The sequence below is a fragment of the Phoenix dactylifera genome, chromosome 4, assembly GCF_009389715.1.
Source record: "Phoenix dactylifera cultivar Barhee BC4 chromosome 4, palm_55x_up_171113_PBpolish2nd_filt_p, whole genome shotgun sequence".
Classification (NCBI taxonomy): Eukaryota; Viridiplantae; Streptophyta; class Magnoliopsida; order Arecales; family Arecaceae; genus Phoenix; species Phoenix dactylifera.
The window spans coordinates 29,105,209-29,123,972 of record NC_052395.1 but is presented as its reverse complement, the minus strand read 5'-3'; the positions used below and the strand labels follow the sequence as shown (position 1 = coordinate 29,123,972).

The 18,764-nt window shown below is 49.9% G+C and overlaps 1 long non-coding RNA gene across 2 annotated transcripts; it reads left to right on the top strand.

Annotated features, from left to right (window-relative positions):
• Positions 1–923: 923 nt before the first annotated feature.
• Positions 924–18,084, top strand: LOC103711352. 2 transcript variants are annotated; one of them, XR_005511751.1, is made up of 5 exons: positions 924–1,696; positions 1,981–2,544; positions 17,185–17,277; positions 17,417–17,494; positions 17,586–18,084. It is a non-coding gene; the product is annotated as an uncharacterized LOC103711352 (long non-coding RNA). The 2 variants fall into 2 exon arrangements; XR_005511750.1 differs by lacking the exon at positions 1,981–2,544 and having other exon boundaries at positions 983–1,696.
• The last annotated feature ends 680 nt before the right edge of the window (positions 18,085–18,764 follow it).

Sequence of the window (18,764 nt, the reverse complement as noted above, 5' to 3'; positions counted from 1 at the left end):
AATAGAATTATAAATAGAATCGGATATTCGATTACGAAATGGATAGTTACTTATTCATATATATATATATATATTTAATGAATATGAGTACCGATATAGATATTAGTCGGATATTCAAATTTTTATCTATATTGCAATAGATTCGAAAATAAAATAAATCCAGATAGATATTATCCGATCCACTTTCATCCTTAATCAGGGGGATGCATGACAGGCTTTTGTGACACTGAGGTTTCTGGTCCATGTCCCAAATGATAAGAGATAGGTGCACCGTGGCCCCTGCCTTGCACGCTGCTGTGTTTCTTTTTACCACTTCACTCAAGGATGTGTCTCCAACCATTTAAACTTATGGGCTTTATATTGGTTACCATCCTTCTACATGCTTCAGTTTGTCTATTTGAAGTACATTGCCAGCGCGGTTTGCAAGTAATGGTGACGGTAACGATGTGTCCCATGTGCCATGGCCTATACATTGATGGAAAAACTTCAAGTAGTTTAAGCAACATTTGAATTGGAAGTGCTTTATTTAGCTTACCTCTTGAGTTGACAAAGATTATTTTAACTTAAAGTATAGTAATGGAGAAGTTGATTTGTGAAGTGCTACATTTACACGTTCTTAGATGTGATCCAAATTATATTAGGGCTAGCAAAATATGACCTGATTTGTCAACCCGATCCATATTCGACTCATCATACGTAGATTTGGATTTGGACTAAACATGTTTGGGTCGTAAATAGATCACCCCGTTTAATTTGTTTAATATTCGAGTCGGCTTCAGATTTTAGGGGTCCGATCCGTTTAATCTATTTAATCCGTTTAATATCCGGAGCGGATCGGGTCGGATAATGCGTTTACATGTTCACCGTTCAATCCTGTTGTTCAAAATTATTTCAATCTCGCCTCACGTCTGCAACCTGTTCCCTCGAGTACTCCTTACTGTTCAAAATTATTGAAATTTAGAATAAAAGTCTAAAATCGCGATTCATAATCTCTGGCTGGTGGCCACTGAGCGCTCCTTACTGGCTATTGTCTATCGCGTCTCGTCTCGAGTGACCGAGTCCCGAATCCCAAGACATTCCGGCACTCACTGGCTGCCCATCCTGCCATCCACACTCGAGATTAATGTCGCATCGCCTTTCTAATTCCCACCTACCCCATCACGTTTGAGTGAGGAGCGAGGTCCGACAATGGTTTTTTTCTTCTTTGATTCTTTTTGAGTTCTACTTCCTCCTTTCCTTCTCTTCCTCTTGGTTTTTGCTCTTGGCCAACCCAGTGCCCAGTGTGGTTGTGCCCCCTTTTGCCTTTCCTCATCAATCGAGTGGCGAGCCGTTGACCACCCTCACCTCTCAAAGTCTCAGTCTCTGGCTCTTTGCCATGTCCCAATTTGACTGACTCTCCTCCCATCTCACGTTTAGCTGTTTATGGTAAACGCCCTAAATGGATTAGGGTTTCTCGCCCCTATTCCATCGGCAAGCGACCCCTTTCCTCTTTCAATCTTACTTTTAGAGGAGTAAATCTATTCTTCCTCTAGAATCTAGATCTAATCTTTCATCTCAAATCTTAAGTCTCTAAAAACCCCCATCATCATCCTCAAACCTCAACTCCTTTCTCATTTTTCTCTTTTATCACTCATTTATAGTTTACTTAATCTATTGCAGTGTTGCCTCTTTGCAAAATAGAAGATCAAGGTTGAAGGTACCCTCAATCTCAACACGATGAGCTATTCTACAAGACTAGGCATGCTTTATTATTTTCATTCTTTTTTTATTTTAATTGTGTTATTAAAATATTCTTCTGTTAGATCTGTGTCGGACTATTGGTTACTTGATTGTGTAGACAAATAATTTTAGGATTTTTTGCATGAATACCCTCCAAAATATATAAAATTATGTGAATACCTTCGAAAAATTACTATTTATATGTATACCTTCATAAAATACTTATTTTGCATGTATATCTTTTTTTACTTTCTTGCAGAGAAAAAAAAGGCTTAAGGCAAGATATTTCTACAAGATGGAATTCAACTTTTTTAATACTAGAGAGTGGCCTATTTTACCGCCGAGCCTTTCTTCATTTGAAATTGAGTGACTCTAATTACAAGCATTATCCATCTGAATAGGAGTGGGGCAAAGTTGAGAAGATTAGCAAGTTGTTGAATGAGTTCTATGATGCTATTTTAGTATTCTCCGGAGTTAAATGTCCTACATCAAACTTATATTTTCTTGATTGAGCTCACTTTAAGATAAGAGATGGAGAGTGTAGATGCTTCAATGCAAAGAATAGCATGGCAGTTGCATAAAAAAATTGAAAAGTATTGGTTGGATCATAGCTTAATCTTGGCCATGATAGTCATTGTTGATCCTTGACACAAATATCTGTTTGCGGAGTATTGTTGTAGAGATGGTTGTACCGAGAGCATCGCATCCGTGATTGTATGTTTTCTCTCTTTAATTAGTATATGCTTGCTTCTTCTAAAGCTCCAACTACTAGCACATCAACTCATGGAGACATGGAGAGTGGTACTTGTGAAACTTCTGAGCCAGGTAGAAAAGCAGATACTTTTAAGGTGATATAAAACTTTTTTATCAAAATAAATGTATTGAACTTGTATATGGTATTATTTTTAATAAATAAATTATTTCATTTTTTTCAATAATGTAGAATTTTGATACATTGAAAGCTTTGATTTTGTGACTACTGCACAGAAGTAGTCTCAATTGGAATTATATTTGGATGAGCCTAGAGTTGATAGAAAGTCCAATTTGGATATCCTTGATTTTTGGAAAGCCAATCAGTTCCGATATCTTCAACTTTCTCTTATGACACGTGATATTCTAATTATTCCAATATCTACGGTTGTCTCTTAATCTGCTTTTAATATTGATGGGTGAGTACTTGATAAGTATTGTAGTGCACTTAAACCGGATATTGCTAAGGCATTGATTTGCACTCGAGATTTGGGGTTTGAAAACAAATTTATATGTTTCAATCATTATATTTCTATTATTTTTTGAATGAATTTATTATTTGTTGGGGGAAAAACCCCAAGTCATACATCCACGGAGGCGCTCAGCCAAAGAGCGCCGACCGGAAAGCTGCTCGGTCAGAGAGTGCTGACCAGAGAGCTGCTCGGCCGAAGAGCGCCAGCCGGAAAGTTGCTCGGCCAAAGAGTGCCGAACGGAGAGCTGCTCGGCTAAAGATCGCCGACCAGAAAGCTGCTCGGCCAAAGGATGCCGACCAGGAAGGCGCTCGACTAGAAGGCGCCGACCAGAGTGCGCGCCAAGAGGTGCCCAACCAAAATAAGCTGCTCGGTTAGAAAGTGCCGACCAAAGACAGCGCCGAATAGAGGCGCTCTGCTAGAAGGTGCTCGCCTAAAGGGCGCCGACCAGGAGTACTCAAAGCAGCCCCGCCACAGGGCGCCCCATTGGGCGATCAGCTCGGCTCGGCACCCTTGCCGAGCCGATGCCTTAACCAAATGTTCAACCTCCGCCTAAAGTCCAAGGGACTTGACAACTCCTACGGCTTGCGACCTGCCACTATCTCCAAGCCATCAAGGCATAAGATCTCCTCAGGCGTTCGGCACGACCTGCCATTAATGCATGAGACTCCCTCAAGTCTCCGATGCACTCAGGCATTTAATGAACACGGCCCAAGACGATCTCCGGATCACTGAACCATCAGAACGTATGGCTCTCTCTGACCGCCGGTTCATTCGGTAATAAATGCACTTACCATCTACGGACCCCAGGCCCACCACAGCCGGCGGTTCAACCACTCCGACAGGTCCGATCGACCGTGACAACTCCCTGATTCCGGTCTGATCCGGTCCCGTTCTCCATTACGCCATTAATGGGCCACATCGTGCCCAATTATTACAAAACAGGACAAACCTCCTGTCACCTCCCAGGTAACAAAAATCCTCCTATAAAAGAAAACCTGGAGGGAAAAGGGAGGGGGGACCAAAAATCAGAGAAAAAACCCGGAGCTGGAGAGAACCCTCCTAGACCGGGGGAAAAAGGAAGAAAACAGCACAGACACAATTGAACACGAGATTCTCTTTGTCTTCTCCACATACTCTCTCCCCTGCTCTCTCCACATACTTGCCCCCTCTGACTTAGGCATCGGAGGGCCGGCGCCGGGGAGCCCGGCCACCGGTTTTCTTTGCAGGACTTGCACACCCCCCCGCAGCGGAGGACGCAGCCAGCCGGCGCACCGCCGTCCGCCCCCTGCAGCAGCGGAGCTCCTCCTTCCCTGGCTTCACGGTGGCCCCTGGGTCCAATTTCCAGCAACAGTTGGCGCTAGAGGAAGGGACCGAGTTCGCTACCATGAAGCTAAGAAGCAAAGGGGCTTCCAACGCCTCTCGACGTCCTCCACCAAGCCCAGAATGTTCCGTTCGGAACTCACCACCCCCGGTTGAGCCAGCACCTCAAGTTCAACCGGAACAATTTGATGCCCTGGTGCAGCAAGTGCAGGCGTTGGCTACCGCCGTCCAAAGCTTGCAACCCAGGGGCATCCCAGCAGCACCGCCTCCCCCGGCTCCAGTTCAACCGGAGCCCCCTACAAGCGGGCTTCCTCTTCGAGGTCAGGACTCTCAAGTCCAGGCCTCCCTCTGGAGAGAGCACCCAGTCAGAGATCACGGAGGCTGGCCACAGCCTTCAGAAGCTGAATCGGTTCCAGGGCAACCTGCACCCGGAGGAACCGCTGTAGCGATCCTCCAGAATAATGAACTCGACAAGAAGGTCGAAAAGCTGAAGCGCCAAATCCAGGCACTCCACGGGAGAAAATCGGGACGTAACGGCGACTTCGAGTTCAATACGAAGTCGCCCTTCTCCCAGGAGATTGAAGATGAACCGGTTCCCCTCCGGTTCAAGATGCCCCAGGTGGAGCCTTACAACGGCAAGGCAGATCCCTTTGACCACCTGGAGAGTTACCGGGTCTTAATGGCCCTACAAGGAGCCTCGGAAGCCATGATGTGCAAGGCTTTCCCGGCGACACTCCGAGGACCAGCCCGGCTTTGGTTTACCGGGCTGAAGCCGAGTACTGTCTCTTCCTTTGAGCAGCTCGGCAGACAATTTGCTGGCAACTTTGCCGCCAGCCAGCCCCAGCGGCGGACATCTGACTCCCTCCTTGACATCAAACAAAAGGAGGGAGAATCCTTCAAGGAGTACTTGGACCGGTTCACCGCCGCAACATGGGAAGTCCGGGAGCTTGACCAGTCAATCGCCATGTCGGCGCTGAAGACTGGAGCCCGGTCCTACAGATTCCTCTTCTCGATTGAGAAGAATTTTCCGGCGGACCTTACAGAAATGTTCGCTCGAGCCCAGAAGTATGCCAAGGCTGAGGAAGCCGTGGCCGTCAGGCGGGGCGGGACCGAGCAGAACCCCAAGAAGAGGCGCCGTGAGGAATGCAGCCGACCCAGAAGCCCGTCTCCACGACGAGCTAAGAATCTGCCCCGCCCGAAAAGTCCACCCCGGTTGAGAGGACCGCCGCAGCAGAGGTCACTCCGCCCGAGGTTCCCACTGCAGGCCCGTGCACCTGAAGGGAGGTATGAAGAGTATACTCCCCTCAATGCTCCTCGGGCTGAAATCCTCATGGAGATTGAGAGTCGGGATTGCATCCGGCTCCCCCCTCCAAAGCCAGACACCAGAATCCGACGTGATCTCCGGAAGTATTGCCGTTTTCACCGGGATCACGGCCATGATACCGAGGATTGTTATCAGCTCCGAAATGAGATCGAAGCACTCATTCGCCGAGGGGTGCTCGATCGGTTTGTACAAGGCCGGCGTGAAGGGAAGAAGCCAGCCGAAGGAGCAGCACAGCCTGAAGGTTCTAATGCCAACAGGCCCATCGCCGGCGTCATCAACACTATCCGAGGAGGGACCTCGGCTGGGGAAGCCTCAGGGGAAGGAGCCTCCTCGAAGCGCCCGCGCACCTCTGAAGCCATCTCCTTCTCAGATGACGATCTAGAGGGAGTCGAAACTCCCCATGATGATGCCATGGTCATCTCCATGATCATAAATAAATTTGATGTAAAACGCATCCTGGTTGATAATGGAAGCTCGGCGAATGTTTTGTATTTTGATGCTTATTGTAAAATGGGGATGACAAAAGAACAGCTACGGAGGATGAATGCTCCGCTAGTTGGATTCACTGGGGATTCAGTCCCAGTAGAGGGCGAGATCGACCTTCTGGTCACAGCCGGGCTCGCCCCTCGTGAAAGTACCGTGGGTATGAGCTTCCTTGTGATACGCCTGCCCTCGGTTTACAACGCCATTCTTGGAAGGCCAGGACTCAACGCCCTCCGAGCAGCGGTCTCAACTCACCACCTGCTGATGCGATTCCCCACCAGCCAGGGAGTCGGTGAAGTCCGAGGGGACCAAATGGTGGCAAGGCGATGCTACCTAGCGACCCACGAGGCAAGACGACCAGCCGAGATGCCCGCCCCAACGACTGACCAGCCCTCAACTGAAGTTATGGAGGCACGGGTCAACCCCCAGAAAGAGCGGGTAGAGCCTGGTGAGTTGTTAATTCAAGTTCCCTTACGAGAGAACTTTTCCGAGCTAACCGTGCAGATCGGCTCTGGCCTTGGCGAAAATGAGAGGAGTCGCCTCGTCGACTTCCTACGGGACAATATGGATGTCTTCGCCTGGTTGCCTGTAGATATGCCGGGGATAGACCCGGAGGTCATGGTCCACCGGCTTCAGGTGAAGCCGACCTGCAAGCCCGTGCGGCAAAAGAAGCGAGGCGCCGCCCCTGAACGACAACGAGCAGCAGCCGAGGAGGTCGGCAAGCTCCTTGAAGCCGGTTTCATCCGGGAGATATCCTACCCGGAATGGCTCGCCAATGTGGTCCTCGTCAAAAAAGCTAGCGGAAAGTGGCGTATGTGCGTGGACTACACCGACCTGAATAAAGCCTGCCCGAAGGATAGCTTTCCACTTCCCAGCATTGACCAGCTCGTGGACTCCACCTCGGGTCACGAGCTGCTGGCATTCATGGACGCCTTTTCCGGATATAACCAGATCCGCATGGCGCCAGAAGACGAGGAAAAGACAGCTTTCATCACCGACGGGGGAACCTACTGCTACAAAGTGATGCCATTCGGTCTAAAAAATGCCGGGGCGACTTATCAAAGGCTGGTCAGCCGGATCTTCAAAGACCAAATAGGCCGAAACATGGAGGTCTACGTGGATGATATGCTGGTGAAAAGCAAGGCGGCGCAAGACCACATAGCCGACCTCAATGAAGCATTCTTCACACTCCGAAAGTACCAGATGAAGCTCAACCCAGCTAAATGTGCATTCGGGGTCACCTCCGGCAAATTCCTCGGCTTCATCATTACACAACGAGGAATCGAGGCCAATCCAGAGAAGATCCGAGCCCTCCAAAGGATGACGCCTCCCAGGACGGTCAAGGAGGTACAGCGGCTCACGGGCCGAGTGGCAGCCCTCGGGAGGTTTATCTCCCGCTCAGCCGAGCGCTGCCTTCCATTCTTTGCAGCCCTCAAGAAGCCGAAGAACTTTTTGTGGTCGGACGAGTGCCAGCAATCTTTTGAAGAGCTCAAGCACTTGCTGGCTTCCCCTCCCCTACTCACGAAGCCTCAACAGGGTGAGCTCCTCTACTTGTATTTAGCTGTCTCCCCTGTAGCAGTAAGCTCGGTCCTGGTCCGAGAGGAGGGGAAACTTCAGAAACCGGTGTATTACACCAGCCGGGTCTTAAGGGATGCTGAGACCCGATACTCCAAGCTTGAGAAGACCGCCTACGCTTTGGTCATCTCAGCTCGGAGGCTCCGACCCTACTTCCAAGCTCACACAGTGGCTGTGCTGACTGACCAGCCGATCAAGCAGATCCTGCAGAGATCAGATCGTGCGGGTCGGATCACTAAATGGGCCATTGAGCTCGGGGAATTCGACATTGAGTACCGGCCCAGACCGGCGATCAAAGCACAAGCACTCGCAGACTTTATAGCCGAGTGCACCATACCAGATGAGGTCGAGCCTGAACCTGAGCCACCGTTGGAACAGACCCCAAGTTTGACATGGACTCTACATGTCGATGGCTCTTCAAACTCGGGGGGTAGTGGAGCAGGATTTATTCTCACCAGCCCGGAGGGGGTGGTCGCCGAGCAGGCCCTGCGCCTCGAGTTTTCTGCTTCCAATAATATGGCGGAGTATGAAGCGCTCGTCGCCGGGCTTAAGCTAGCCAAAGAGCTAGGAGTGAAGGACTTGAAGGCCTTCAGTGATTCTCAGCTCGTCGTCAACCAAATTGTGGGCGACTTCGAAGCTAGAGACCCGACCATGCAGAAGTATCTCCAGAAGGTACGGGATCTCGCCTCGACCTTGGACTCTTTCCACATTCAACATATTGCCAGGTCGGAGAATCTCAGGGCCGACCAGCTATCAAAGCTGGCGTCCTCTCGCATGAGCGAGCTTCCCAAAGAGGCAGTCCTGGAATATCTCCAAAAGCCCAGCACAGACGAGCCCGAGCAGACCCTCTGCACCGAGCTCGAGCCAAGCTGGATGGATGGACTCATCAGCTATCTGCAAGACGAAACCCTCCCTGCTGATGTACGAGAGGCTCGCCGAATCAAGCGCCTCGCCACCCGATACATACTATACGAGGGAAAGCTCTATCGGAAATCCTTCACCTCTCCCCTTCTCAGATGCCTTCGCCCAACGGAAGCTAATTATGCCCTGCGCGAAGTCCACGAAGGAATTTGTGGAAACCATCTGGGAGGACGAGCCTTGGCCCATAAAATTCTGCGCCAAGGATATTATTGGCCGACACTCCAGAAGGATGCTATGGATTTCGTCCAAAGATGCGACCGGTGCCAAAGGAACGCCAATGTTCAGCGCCGGCCCTCGGCTCCTTTGACTTCTATCAGCTCCCCTTGGCCTTTTGCCCAGTGGGGAATTGACATCCTCGGGCCATTTTCTCTGGCCACCGGGCAAAGGAAGTTCCTGGTCGTCTCCATCGACTACTTCACTAAGTGGGTGGAAGCTGAGCCCCTCGCCCGGATCACCGAGCAGAAGATGCGGGATTTCGTTTGGAAATCCATCATTTGCAGATTTGGGCTCCCCCGCATCCTTATCTCTGACAACGGTCGCCAGTTCGACAACATCCATTTCAGAGAGTTCTGCTCCGAGCTTGGCATTGACCACCGCTTCACCTCGGTCGCGCATCTTCAGACAAACGGAGAAATCGAGGTAACAAATCGTACTATTTTGCAGGGTCTCAAAACCAGGCTTGACAAATCCAAAGGACAATGGGTCGAAGACCTATACAATGTCCTGTGGGCTTACCGGACTATGTTCCGCGTCCCCACCGGCGAGACTCCCTTCAACCTGACATATGGGACGGAGGCCGTCATTCCACTAGAGATTGGGCTCCCCTCTCCAAGAGTCGAGCACCACGATGCTAGCTCCAACTCTTCGCAGCTCAGAGGCAACCTCGACCTGATCGAGGAAACAAGGGAGGTCGCCCGAGTGCGTATGGCGAGGTACCAACAAAAGACAGCTCAGTACTACAACGCCAGGGTCAAAGTCAAATCTTTCAGACCAGGGGACCTTGTCTTAAGAAGAGCTGAAACCTCCCGACCAACTGAGTGAGGGAAGCTGACCCCGAATTGGGAGGGACCATACCGAGTCACGCGCATTCGCCGACCCGGAGCTTATCAATTGGAGTCTCTAAATGGGACTCCCATTCCGCGGAGCTGGAGCTCTGAAAATCTCCGCGTGTACCACCAGTAGAACCCTAAGGGGTCCCTCATTATTCAACCATTAAATTCCATTCTATGAATTTCACTCTATGAATTTCATTTCACGATAAACTGATGGTTTGCGGACTTATTCCGAGCTCACCAATTTTCTTGATTATCCCATGGCATCAGGTTTATTCTTCTTCCCTAACCACGGTTGGGATGCCCTGATACCTCGGGATGATGGAGTACCTGCGTGGACTCCCTGAAGATGTCCATGAGTTTATGGTGCGCTCTCCATCAGCGAGCTCGGCTCGTTCTCCTACCCTGGCCACGGTCAGGATGCCCCGAGACGTCGGGACGCCCCGGTTACCGGGAAGCTCGAGGCGTCGAGACATGAGTAGCGGTCCTCTCTGACCGGACGAGCTCGGCTCGTGCTCCATCGACTATTGAGTAGCGGTCCTCTCTGACCGGACGAGCTCGGCTCGTGCTCCATCGATTATTGAGTAGCGGTCCTCTGACCGGACGAGCTCGGCTCGTGCTCCATTTATTGAGTAGCGGTCCTTTCTGACCGGACGAGCTCGGCTCGTGCTCCATCGATTATTGAGTAGCGGTCCTCTCTGACCGGACGAGCTCGGCTCGTGCTCCATTTATTGAGTAGCGGTCCTCTCTGACCGGACGAGCTCGGCTCGTGCTCCATCGATTGTTGAATAGCGGTCCTCTGACCGGACGAGCTCGGCTCGTGCTCCTACCCCGACCTCGGCCGGGATGCCTCGAGACGTCGAGACGCCCCGGTTCATCGGGATGCCCCGATACGTTGGGATGTTGTCTTTATTGGCCAAACGAGCTCGGCTCATTCTTTACCAGCTTCAACCAACGAGCTCGGCTCGTTCCTTCATCGATGGATTTCTCTGTCGACGCCCTCCAAAAACGGAGTCCGAGCAGAGAAGCGTCTTCAGTCGCCTCGGCGCCAGGACGCACACGGTACAAGGTACCTATTTATTTAATGTCTTCACATTACCTATTATTGGATTTCTCTGCCGACGTCCTCGAAGAACGGAGTCCGAGCAGAGAAGCGTCTTCAGTCGCCTCGGCGCAAGGACGCATACGGTACAAGGTACCCATTTATTTAATGTTTTTACATTATCCATTATTGGATTTCTCTGCCGACGTCCTCGAAGAACGGAGTCCGAGCAGAGAAGCGTCTTCAGTCGCCTCGGCGCAAGGACGCATACGGTACAAGGTACCCATTTATTTAATGTTTTTACATTACCCATTATTGGATTTCTCTGCCGACGTCCTCGAAGAACGGAGTCCGAGCAGAGAAGCGTCTTCAGTCGCCTCGGCGCAAGGACGCATACGGTACAAGGTACCCATTTATTTAATGTTTTTACATTACCCATTATCGGATTTCTCTGCCGACGTCCTCGAAGAACGGAGTCCGAGCAGAGAAGCGTCTTCAGTCGCCTCGGCGCAAGGACGCATACGGTACAAGGTACCCATTTATTTAATGTTTTTACATTACCCATTATCGGATTTCTCTGCCGACGTCCTCGAAGAACGGAGTCCGAGCAGAGAAGCGTCTTCAGTCGCCTCGGCGCAAGGACGCATACGGTACAAGGTACCCATTTATTTAATGTTTTTACATTACCCATTATCGGATTTCTCTGCCGACGTCCTCGAAGAACGGAGTCCGAGCAGAGAAGCGTCTTCAGTCGCCTCGGCGCAAGGACGCATACGGTACAAGGTACCCATTTATTTAATGTTTTTACATTACCCATTATCGGATTTCTCTGCCGACGTCCTCGAAGAACGGAGTCCGAGCAGAGAAGCGTTTTCAGTCGCCTCGGCGCAAGGACGCATACGGTACAAGGTACCCATTTATTTAATGTTCTTACATTACCCATTATTGGATTTCTCTGCCGACGTCCTCGAAGAACGGAGTCCGAGCAGAGAAGCGTCTTCAGTCGCCTCGGCGCAAGGACGCATACGGTACAAGGTAACCATTTATTTAATGTTTTTACATTACCCATTATTGGATTTCTCTGCCGACGTCCTCGAAGAACGGAGTCCGAGCAGAGAAGCGTCTTTAGTCGCCTCGGCGCAAGGACGCATACGGTACAAGGTACCCATTTATTTAATGTTTTTACATTACCCATTATTGGATTTCTCTGCCGACGTCCTCGAAGAACGGAGTCCGAGCAGAGAAGCGTCTTCAGTCGCCTCGGCGCAAGGACGCATACGGTACAAGGTACCCATTTATTTAATGTTTTTACATTACCCATTATTGGATGCTCATGACACCGACACATTGTTGCAAGTCCGGTGAATCCCCGTCACGGGCTGACGGGTATGCAGTCCATTTGTAAGAAAAGAATCCGGTTCGCCCCGGCAACCCGAGGCTCGGATTCGAAATTCGCCGCATTAAGAAGTCCCAAGTCCTAACGACCGCCCTAGGGCTTAGTCGAATTCTGGACTAGGCTCGGAAAAACGTTCCGAGCCCAAACCCTTGGTATAAGCACAAGCGTTGCTACACCATTAGTCGAAGAACCGAGCAATGGAGCTCGGCAAGCCAAACTCTAACTCAAAACCCTGTGGCGGGAAAAGCTCAGGCCCTAGAGCCCATATCCTCGGAACCTAAAACAGATCCGAGCAGAGAAACTTAAACTACAATAGACGAGTTTCCACACAAATGAATATTCATTTCAAAAAGCCCGGAGGCCTAGTACAAGAGCTCGGACCCGGCCTTAACAAAGTATAGAGGCCGCTCCGGCTTACAAAAAAGAAAAAGAAGATAGGAAAAAGGGGAAAACTACACCAAGGGCTCAGGCCCGGCGACTTCAGGAACAGTTGGCTCTTCTGCGGCCGAGGCCCCCACGGTGGCTTTGGGAGCTGCCTCGGTGACCTCGAGAGCGATCTCGCCTTCTTCAGCTTGACCCTCCTGGTCGGTCCCGCCAGAGGTTGGAACTTCTACCTCCGCCTCCGCTTCTGGGTTTTCGACCCCAGCGCCTGGTTGAAGCAGGCTAAGGTCGAAATCTGGGAGAAGTCGCCGCAACTGATTGCGGAAGTCCTTGAAGCCCTGGATGAGACCATTGACGCCTTCCTCTTCCATCAAGTCGCGAAACTCTTCCGATTCGCGGAAGAGCTTGACGGCGTCCTGGGCCTGCTCCCGGGCCTCCTTCTCTCGAGCCTCGTGGTAGGCGGCCTTCCGCTCCAAAATCTTTATTTCTCTTTCGCGATCCGTGAGCAGAGATTGCACGTCAAGTAGACGGATCTCGAGATCTCGGACCTTTATTCGAGCCTCCCCCACCTCCTGCTCGCGTATAGCGAGCGACGATTCGGCCTCCGTCCGGCGGGCCTCCGCGGCGCGCACTTCAGACATAGTCAAAGAGTGCGCGCCCTTCTCCTCTTCAAGTTCGGCGACCAGAGTCCGAACCTCGTCTTCGGCCGCCCCTAGCTTCGCTTGAAGCACTTTCTGCTCGGCCTCAGACGCGAGGAACTTTGTTTCGGCCTCCTCGCGCTCCCTTTGATGCCTTCGGGCCCGGTCCCGATAGTCCTGGATGATGTGAATCATCGTCTCGGTCTCGTGGAGGCGCTGCAAGAGGGACATGTAAGAAACAGTTTTAAGCCGAAACACAAATTTGCACAGAGATAAAAGCTGACTTACTCGGATGGAAGAGCAAATAGCGGAGTCCATGAACTCGCCGTAGTTCATGGACCGAATTTTGGCCTGGTCGGCCGGGAGCAGCGCGACCCGAAGAACTTCGCGCGCCACTTGTGCATTATCGAGGGCCGAGTCGCCCTCGAAAACAGCCCATCCAGGAGCGTAAGGCACCCGCTCCTGAGGACCCGAAGAACCCGCCAGACCGGCCTCAGCTGGCCTGGGTGCGGCCGACCCCGTTGCTTCTTGGCTATTCCCCGGCTCAGAGCTGGGGAATTGGGGTCGAGTAGACGGCTGACCGGACCGCTGCGTGGTAGAGGTGGGGCGTGCGAGCGCCAGATCTGTTGAGGTCCTCCCTCCCTGGTCGGAATTTGGAGCTTCCCGCCGACCAGGGACTTGCGAAATCGGCACCGGACACGGAAGTGCCATCGTGGCTCCGCCAGAGCCCACGCCCTCTCCCCGACCAGCCTCAGGGCGCACGGGGCGAGAAGCGCGCGCCTCAACTGTTGTGGTCGTCGAGGTCTTCGTCGAGGTCTTCGCTTTCTTCCTCGGCTCGGTCGGTTCTCCTGAGAGTTCGGCCGCCCTCTTCTGGAAGCGGGCGTAAAGGACTTCGCTCTTGGTCACCATTTTTGCGATGTCTGCAAAGATAAGCAAAATTAGAACATTAGAACAATAAGGAAATAAGAAGTTGCTGTAACTATTCTTACCCTGAGGACGTGCCGAGCTCAAGCCCACGTTCACCAGGGCGTCCTCGCTAATGAGGCCGTTCAGCAAAATCCCGTCCCCAAGGCTGCGGATGGTATCGAAGATCTCCTGCTCACGCGGAGAAAGCTGGGGGAGCCTGTTGATGGATTTAAGTTGGGCCGGCCTCCACCTGGGGTCAAACCCCCAGGACCGTTCAGAACCCAGGAAGAAGAATTTCTCCTTCCAACCATGAATGGATGAGGGGGCACCATGAAAAAGTGGCCGACCCACCCGGAGGGCGATGTAGAGCCACTCCCCGTCTCCCGGGTTCGACTTGAAAATAAAAAGTCGCCGGAAGACGTTGACAGAGGTAGGAATCCCCTGTAGTAAACACAGTGACAGGAAACCCATCACTGTCCTCCAAGCGTTTGGAGTGAGTTGCGCTGGAACCAACTGGCATACCGCCAGCAACTCATTCACAAAGCTGTGAAGAGGAAATCGGAGGCCGGCCCAGAGTGACTCCGAGTGCACTCCGATCCAGCCTACCGGAGGATCGGTTACCCGATCCCTTCGCCTGGCGGGTTCCAAACGGAACCCGTGAAGAGGGAAAAACCACTCTTCGGTCATCTCGACCTCCAGGACACTCATGGTGGACACTACTTCACTAGGCAAAGAACCCATTGCAAGAGAGAGAAGTCAAAAAGAAGGGGGACCTGGGGAAGATGCCGGAGAAAAGGGACTTCGGTCTGAGGAAGACTGGAAGAATAGGAAGCTGGAAGCAGAAAGCAATAGAAAGAGGACAGGGGGCCGGGGGAGAGTTTATATAGACCTCCCCAATGGCCCGGATCAGCGAAGAAAACGCTGCGTCCCGGTTAGATGATAACACGTGTCGGTCTAAAAGACAGAACGACGCATTTAATTAGGGCTAGCGCTTCGAACATCGAAGCGCCCCATCGGATCGTGCGGAAAGGCGTCCGCAATCGAAGATCGTGCGGCCCCATCATGAGCCCACGACGCGAGGACGCTTCGCAAAAAGTGTCCCAATAATGAGGCTTTTCGGGAAGGAAGAGACGCCGCCTATTAAAGGCACCTCGAAGCTTCCGATAATTCAAAACGCGCAGTAAATCGAAATTTTCGGAATTCGTAATGACCCAACTAAAGCTACTTCCCGCGCTCCAGCTGGTAGCCAACTGGAACTCGGAAGTCGGGGGGTAGTGTTGGGGGAAAAACCCCAAGTCATACATCCACGGAGGCGCTCAGCCAAAGAGCGCCGACCGGAAAGCTGCTCGGTCAGAGAGTGCCGACCAGAGAGCTGCTCGGCCGAAGAGCGCCAGCCGGAAAGTTGCTCGGCCAAAGAGTGCCGAACGGAGAGCTGCTCGGCCAAAGATCGCCGACCAGAAAGCTGCTCGGCCAAAGGATGCCGACCAGGAAGGCGCTCGACTAGAAGGCGCCGACCAGAGTGCGCGCCAAGAGGTGCCCAACCAAAATAAGCTGCTCGGTTAGAAAGTGCCGACCAAAGACAGCGCCGAATAGAGGCGCTCTGCTAGAAGGTGCTCGCCTAAAGGGCGCCGACCAGGAGTACTCAAAGCAGCCCCGCCACAGGGCGCCCCATTGGGCGATCAGCTCGGCTCGGCACCCTTGCCGAGCCGATGCCTTAACCAAATGTTCAACCTCCGCCTAAAGTCCAAGGGACTTGACAACTCCTACGGCTTGCGACCTGCCACTATCTCCAAGCCATCAAGGCATAAGATCTCCTCAGGCGTTCGGCACGACCTGCCATTAATGCATGAGACTCCCTCAAGTCTCCGATGCACTCAGGCATTTAATGAACACGGCCCAAGACGATCTCCGGATCACTGAACCATCAGAACGTATGGCTCTCCCTGACCGCCGGTTCATTCGGTAATAAATGCACTTACCATCTACGGACCCCAGGCCCACCACAGCCGGCGGTTCAACCACTCCGACAGGTCCGATCGACCGTGACAACTCCCTGATTCCGGTCTGATCCGGTCCCGTTCTCCATTACGCCATTAATGGGCCACATCGTGCCCAATTATTACAAAACAGGACAAACCTCCTGTCACCTCCCAGGTAACAAAAATCCTCCTATAAAAGGAAACCTGGAGGGAAAAGGGAGGGGGGACCAAAAACCAGAGAAAAAATCCGGAGCTGGAGAGAACCCTCCTAGACCGGGGGAAAAAGGAAGAAAACAACACAGACACAATTGAACACGAGATTCTCTTTGTCTTCTCCACATACTCTCTCCCCTGCTCTCTCCACATACTTGCCCCCTCTGACTTAGGCATCGGAGGGCCGGCGCCGGGGAGCCCGGCCACCGGTTTTCTTTGCAGGACTTGCACACCCCCCCGCAGCGGAGGACGCAGCCAGCCGGCGCACCGCCGTCCGCCCCCTGCAGCAGCGGAGCTCCTCCTTCCCCGGCTTCACGGTGGCCCCCGGGTCTAATTTCCAGCAACATTATTAATTATTGTAATATTTCAATGTAGATATTTTGGATACTGAGTTAGATGATATTGTAGAAGATGTCATAAACTCAAGTTCCTATAATGAAGCCCAATCAACTCAATGCTCGACCAATGTTGAATCCAATCCATAGTGAGATGAATCATGACCATGGATACTTTTTTGGACTCCTTTTTGGTTTTGATTTAAATATGGATGTTGTCATAGTTTGGGACTCTTTTTTGTTTTGCTTTGACTATGGATCTTGTCATTGGACTTATGGAGTTATGGAGGTGGTTAGTAATCATTAAGTGGTAGATTTGTGTAGTTTCTTTTGATATTTATAGCTATTTATTGTAACCATGATTAGAAATTTGGTTCTTGTTTTGTGAGGGATTTAATTTCAGCCTTCCATTCTATAAACTTTCAGGTTCTAGTTTTCCATTTAATTAATTTGATACCTTCCATTGCTATGCGGGTTATATGATGTATGTTCTAGTTTGCCATTGTCATCCGGTTTTGAATTTGTTGTACCATGCAATGTTATATCGTCCCTGTGCATTTGCTTTCTGTTGGTTTTGAAGAGCTTCCATGGAGTTTGAATTTTATAAAAAAACATCTATTGTAGTTGATTTAGAAGGAAATATCTAGATCTGTTGACTTAGCACATTTTTGTTTCAGATGACGGAGGATCTTCATTACTAAGATTCTATCATCTAGGTCATTTACTTGGCGCAACCAGAATATGCACTGCATATATACCAGATCAGCCATGTAATTGAAAGTTGAAACTGATTGCCAATGAGGGCATTTTTTTTCTTGTCATTTCTTGTGGATATTGAATGGTTGGAGTTTTTGTTTTCCCCATTAATATTGTTATCTGATCATCTAGTTGGCTTCATGAACATGCTAGGGGACGGAAGGTTGAGGACCTTGCAATGTTAGAAAAATTCGGCTTACCATAATAAACAATCTTCTTGAGTACCACCCTGTATGTTCCTACTTTCATACTTGTCTAGATTTCATATGTATTTTAATAGTTTTTGTTCTTTAATTGCACGATCTATTTGCTGTTTCTGCAGGATCTAGTGAGAAGCTGGCAATGGGCGAGGTTGTTGGAATAAAACCTCCAGAGAAGAGGTTCTTTCTGATAGTTGAATATAGTACCACATTTTGTTGAGCCAAGCTTTGTTGATACAAAGAATCTACCTTACTGTCATTTCTTGGTTCAGTGTTTGGAACTTTGTGTTAGTTTGGATCTAAATATTTTGCGTTATCCTTCATTGGCAAAGTATGTTAGCTTTCCTGCTAAAGTTCTGAATTAAAACTTGAGGAAACCGATGCTATAAGAAGATGGCCTACTGCTTACTATCTTCAAGCTGCTGCTTTTCTCAGTCTTGGAATGGAAACCGATGCCCAAGAATCACTCAAAGATGGTGCTTCTCTAGAGACTGAAAGGGATCAAAAATACTGAAGTGTAAAGGTTTATTGTATCATGCAAGATGATGGGATCAAAATTTGAAATATATTCATCAAATGAAGTTAATGATACAACATTTCAACACTACGTAGGCAAGTTTCTTGTAATGTTTTCTACATTTATCTTCTTTTTTGCTTTTGCTGCTTAATGTATTAAACAGGTTGGTTTGGGTTGGATTGAGCTAACAGGTTACTTATTTATTAAACAGGTTGGGTTAGGCTAATAGGTTACCAACTTACCTATTTATTAAACAGGTTAAACAGGTGGGGTCGGATTGGATAAACTGATTACCTGTTTATTAAATAGATTAAATACATCGGGTCGGATTATCAGTTTATGATATTTCTGATCTATTTAATAGACAGATCGAGTTCAAATTTATAATTTTTTAATCCAACTTGCATCTGATCCAACCCGAAATTATATACTTCTATTGACGCAAGCATCTTTGGATCTACCTATGCTATTTTGAGGATAGACAGCTATACATGCGTGGATATAAAGCATGCTGCATCTCCATTTCTTTCCTATAAGACAGACCTTACACGTTACTTCATTATATCAATTGTTGAAAAATTTTAGAGGAAGCATCCTTTCTATTACGCAACATATAGAAAAATTGTTTGGATGCAAGGCAATAATAGCTTTAGAAAATAGAAAAGGTTGCTTCCTCTAAAATTTCTTATGTTAGAAGGAACATATGTTCTATCTTTAGGATAAATATTGCATCGAAGAACTTTATAAGAGAAATATTGCAATGAATTACTTCAAAATTTTTGAT